The following is a 5872-nucleotide window of genomic DNA, read 5'->3' as shown; positions in this document are numbered from 1 at the left end:
TAGTTTTAGTGTTTCTTGAAACTTTCTAGACACATCTTAGGATGCCTTTCTTTCTTGTTTCATAAAATTCCAAATGGGCTTGGCAAGAGGATGAGCTGTTGGTGGTGATGGGGACCTCATTGCAGTCTTAAGGCATTAAAAGCATGTTCATGTCATGGATCATGAACCAAAAGGGGAGCCTGTGTAATATTTGAAGATACCAGCAGTTCCCTCGGGAAAGGAGGGCTGAGTATGTACATACACACTCTGGTACCTATGGGTAACAATCCCCAAATTGGAGCCACATATTTTGTTTGGGAATGTAATTAAATGATACTAGTAGGCAGAACTGTGCCTAGCTATCATCATAACTGCTTGTTAGTCTCTTAGAGCTGGCTTAGGGGTTTCTGTATGGTGTTTGTTTGATTTTCCATGTGTTTGTAGCCAGCCATTTCTTAGAAGGCCTGAATACTTCATGTTTCTTCACTCCAGTTTTGGGCTAACAGTGGCTGATGGCTGCTGTTGGCCAATAGATTTAACATAGAGTTGAAATGATGATGGTACATGAGTATTTTGAAAAGTTAAAGCAAACCTAGAAGAGAACATTTCTGTTAAGACTTAAATGTTCAGATTATAAGAGTTTTTAGTTTTATTGCTTTCCCCCTGTAATTAGGTTGTACTCTTTCCTCCATGACTCCTGTTTTTTTGTTGTCTAGAAGAACACTTGTAACCTTCACTGAAGCAGTAGAATCTGTCAGTTCTGCTGCTGAAATTAAGACAATAAGATGCTCGTTTGCTAGAATTAGTACTCATGAAACTAGCTAAAAATGATGATGCTTTAGAAGTGCTGAAATGTTTCTTTGAAATTTGTGTGCGTCAAAGCTAGTTTTGTTGGATTACTTGTATCAAATTTCATTTGAAAATACATTGTTATGCTATTTTTGGAAGAAATAATAAAAACAGTGAGTACAGAGAAGTGTCTTTCCTCTTTTAAGTGAATCTTAACATATCAATCACATAATCACATAATGGTTGAGTTCAGAAGGATGTCATTTGGTCCAACACCCACCCCTGCTACAGCATGTTCACCCAAAGCTGGTTGCCCAGGACCTTGTCCAGACAGCTTATGAACAGCTCCAGTGGTGGGGACTCCACAACCTCATTGGGCAACCTGTGCCAGTGCTTGGTCACTCTTGCAGAAAAATTTTCCTGGTGTTCAGAGGGAAGTTCCTGTGTTTCAGTGTGTGCCCATTGCCTCATGCCCTGTCACTGGACACACAGAAAAGGCCCTAGACCCATCTTTACAAGCTCCCTTTGGGTATTTGAATGCATTGATAAGATTACTGCCCTGAGCCTTCTCCCAGCTCCAGGTCTCCCAGCTTTTCCTTGTATGAGAGATGTTCCAGGATTCTGAATGCAATTTGACCCAGTATCAACTCCTGGTATATGCTGTTGGTGGCCTTCAACTAGACTTTGTTTCACTGATCACCACTCGCTGAACTGGCTACTCAGACAGCTTGCAACTCCCCCTCACTGTGCAAAAAAAACCAACAAAAAACCCTTCCTAATATCAAAGTAGACTATCCATTGCTTTTCTGTCATCAAGACAGACATTTATTTTCTCATAGAAGTTTGTACTGTCAGTTAAGCCTGACTTCCCTGTGATTAATCCATGCTGACTATTCCTGATAATTTTCTTGTTGTTCATTTGCCTGGAAATAATTTCCAGTATCTGTTGTTCAATCACCCCATTGAGGTGAGGATGGTACTGTAGTTCCCTGGATTGTTTTCCTTGACCTTCTTGAGGATAGGAGCAGCATTTGCTTTCCTCCAGTCTTTAGACACTTCTCCTATGAGTATTCAAAGATCCTTGAGAGTGGCCTCATATTGGTACCTGTAATCTCCCTCTATACCTGTGAGTGTATCCCATCAGGGTTCATGGACTTACACATGTCTAACTTGCTTAAGTATTTCCTTACCTGATCCTTTTCAACTAAGGACACATCTTTCTTGTTCCAACCTTTCATTCTGCTCTCTGGGCCTGAGATTCCTGAAAGGCCATTGTTCCTTGTAAAGACAGAGGTGATGAAAGCATTTGGGACCTCTGCCTTTTCCATGCTCTGTGTCACAAGTGCCCCTGCCCCATTCTGCACTTTTTTCCCAGTCTTCCTTTTTTTATGCATACACTTTTAGAAACCTTTGTTGCCTTGGAAATCTCTGGCGTGATTTAATTCCAGGTGGGCTTTTGGCTCTCCTAACTGCATATTCCTAGCAGGTTACCTGTCTGTCCTTCCACCCTCTGTATACTTTCCTCTTGTGTCTGAATTTAGTTAGGGGCTCCTTGTTTGTCCACACAGGTCTCCTGGCATTTTTGCCTGACTTCCAATTCATGGGGATAGACCTCTCGATCTTGGAGGAGGTGATCTTTGAATAATAATCACCTTTATTGAACCCCTTTCCTCCAGGGCATTATCCCATCAGATTCTACAATGCAACCTTGGAAGAGGCAAACATCTGCTCCTCTGAGAACCAATGTTGTGCTTGGTTTTCGCATTAGTAACGCATCTCAGGATCATAAACTCCAGTATTTCATGCTCACTGCAGCCAAGGTTGCCTCTGATCTTCACATCCTCAACAAGCTCCTTGGTGGTGGTATGAGGTCCAGCAGGGCATCTCTTTAGTTCCTCTATCACTTGGGTTAGGAAGTCATTGATGCTCTTCAGGAACCTCCTTAATTGCTTTTATCTTGCTGTGTTATCCCTCCTGTAGCTGTTGAGGACCAGGGCTGTAGATGTGAAGCTGCTTCCAGCCATAGAAAATCTCATTCACTTCTCTCTGTTCAGGTGTCTTGTAGCCAACAACCACAATAATATCACCTGTACTTCTCATCTCTTTAGTTCTTACCCTGTAAAAAAATCTTCAGTGAAGAGCTCCAGTCATACAGGTCATCTCACCATTTCTCCATGATTCCAACAAGATCATAGCCCTGCAACATTTCCTAATAAATGCATGTTTCCCAGTAGAACCATATGACTTTAGAGAAGCATTAAAGGTGAGCAAAGTATTTAGATTCTCAGGAATGCTGATGGGATATTGAAGATGGGGGAGTGCTAAGGTCATCTGAGCTGGATGTTTTTTTGCAGTGGAAGGTATTTTGGTAATCTGAATAAAGAAGTTAGAGGAGTGATACCTGGTGCTGCACCAATTAAGTGGTTCCATTTTCAAATTCACTTTACAAAATAGAGGAAATCAGAAATGGTAACTGAACTTTATAGGTCATTTTGTCCTCCCTCAGCTAGGTGGTGAGAGGTATGAGTTGGGAATAGGAGCTAGAAAACATGCAGCCTTTTCCTCTAGTTTCTTCCCTAAAGGCAAACAGTTGAGAACTGTGTGAGAACTGTAACCGAGTGTTTCAGCATGTAGTTGCTGCTGGGGGGGGCAGCAGATCTGAGAAACTGTTTTGTGCTTAGGTTAAGTAGATTCCTTGCTGCAGGAAACACCTCAGCTTGCCATGAAAATGTATGTATGAAAATCCTGTATTAAAAAAGAGATAATTGTTCCTTGTTTAGATATTTTGAAACCTTATAGCAAAAACAATGAAATGAGATACTTTATTTGTGGGGAAAATGTGTTATACCAGTGCTGCTATTGTAGAAGTTTGCTTTTGTGACTTACACACCAGAGTGGTAGAAATTGCTGCAAAACACTTAAGCATGTACTGCATTTCATGCTTAAGTTTCAAGCAAATGCTTAAGCAATTTTGTTGCCTGCTGGAAGGTATTTGATTGACTTAAGAAGACAGACTTTGAGAATAGATTTGGTTGGAAGGGACCTTAAAAATAATTTAGTTCTACCCTCCCTGCTGTGGCCAGGAACATCTTTCACTAGAACATGTTGTGCAGACCTCCATACAACGCAGACCTCCATACAACGCATACAACACAGCCTTGAACACTTCCAGGGATGAGGCCACAAATGCTTTGGGCAGCCTGTTCCAATGTCTCACCCTCAAAGTGAAGAATATCTTCCTAATACCTAATTCAAATCTACTCTCAGTTTGAAGGCATTTCCCCTTGTCCTGTCCCCACATGCCCTTGTAAAAAGTCCCTCTCCATCTTTTTTGTAGGCTCCTTTTGGGTACTAGAGGGCTGCTCTAAGATCACACCAAAGCCTCTTTTCCAGGCTGAACAATCCCAATTGTCTCATAGGAGAGATGCTCCATCCCTGTGGTTGGCTTGGTGGCCCTCTCCTGGACTGGCTCCAACACATCCATGTCCTTCCTGTGCTGAGGACCCAGGGCTGGATGCAGCACTGCAGGTGGGGTTTTACCAGAGCAGAGCAGAGGGGCAGAATCCCCTCCCTCGCCCCGCTGGGCACACTGCTTTGGATGCAGCCCAGGATCCTATTGGCTTTCTGGGCTAGTACACCTTGCTGGCTCATGCCCAGCCTCTCATCCAGCAGAATCCCCAAGTCCTTCTTGGCAGGGCTGCTCTCAATTTGTTCATCTCCCAGTCTGTATTGATACTGGTGGTTATCCTGACCCAGGGGCAGGACTTTGCACTGGGCCTTGACCTTCATGATTTTCTCATGGGCCCACTTCTCAAGCTTGTCCAGATTCCTCTCGATGGCATCAACCATCCTTCAGGTGTGCTACAAACCTTACACGTTCTCCTGTTACAGCCCTTGAATAGTTTAATTTACATAATTAACATCTCAGTCCTTTGGCTATGAGTGTTTTCCTTTTGAGTCATAGTCTACTTAATAAAGCACTCTAATATATATTTTTATGAAAAAGAGTAATTATATGCTGTGTCCTAATTGCTAAACTGTGTTTTTAAAGACATTGAAAACCGTTAATTTCAGGAACATCCGTCTGATGAGCAACAAGTGTAAAACATCTGCGGGGTAATTAAGGGGCTAATAATAAATCCACTTTTGCAATCCACTTATTGCCAGAGTAATAATGCTTCTGGAGGAAGCAGGATCTAATATCAAGCAGGATTAAAAGTAATCTTGTAATCTCAGTTCCTGGTGTTCTTTGTATGCCACAAATTAGATGTCTGTATGGAAATGAGGAAATGGATATCTGTTATTGCTACTTGTGAATGCAAATAAGCATCCTGATTTTTCATGAATTTGAAGCACAAAAATCAGGTCATTTCAGTGCCAAAAGACATGGAGACAAATGTTTGAGTTGTTTTTTAACAAGAAATCTCACCCGAGATTTAAAGAAAAAGTCTGAAATCCTTGTGCTGATGACACTGTGAATGCTGTGTATTGAACTGTTACTAAAGCAAAGTCTTTTGCAGCTTCATTTTACATGGATGTACTAGTCCTGGTGAAATGACTTTCCCTTAATCTTCTTTACAGCATACCCATCAGAGATTTATGTACTGCCTTGAAGGTTTCTGTTACTTAGAGAACAGATGTAAGGTAAAACAAAGCTAACTTGATCAATTAGGTTTTGCTAAGTTAAAGGTTTTCTAATGCCATTTTAATGGAAGCTGTCATCCTTTCTTCATTTTATTAAAATATGGTTCTCAACATTGCTGCCTTTTTATTTGGGTTAATGTGTCTCCCAGCAGCTGAGGTCCATTTGCAGGATAAGGTGTTTGAACATTTAAGGTCTGACTGAACTGTGCTGTTATTAGTTTAAGCCCAAGGAAAGGATTTTTTTTTCAGCTTATAGGCCATATTGTTGCAGGGGCAGCTTGATGAGGGTTAGGCTCTCTTCCTCTGCATCTCACAGTATTGTACGAATTCACTGAAGCTGTGTTTCTGAAAGTCTGATTTAATCACTGATTATGATTAAACTAGAAATTTATTGCTCCTAGCAGTGGCATGAACATCACCATGGGATTTAGAGTAACAATGCTGACATTGCTGGAGTCAT

Source organism: Vidua macroura, chromosome 1, assembly GCF_024509145.1.
Source record: "Vidua macroura isolate BioBank_ID:100142 chromosome 1, ASM2450914v1, whole genome shotgun sequence".
Taxonomy (NCBI): Eukaryota; Metazoa; Chordata; class Aves; order Passeriformes; family Viduidae; genus Vidua; species Vidua macroura.
Note: the sequence above shows the minus strand (reverse complement) of the source record.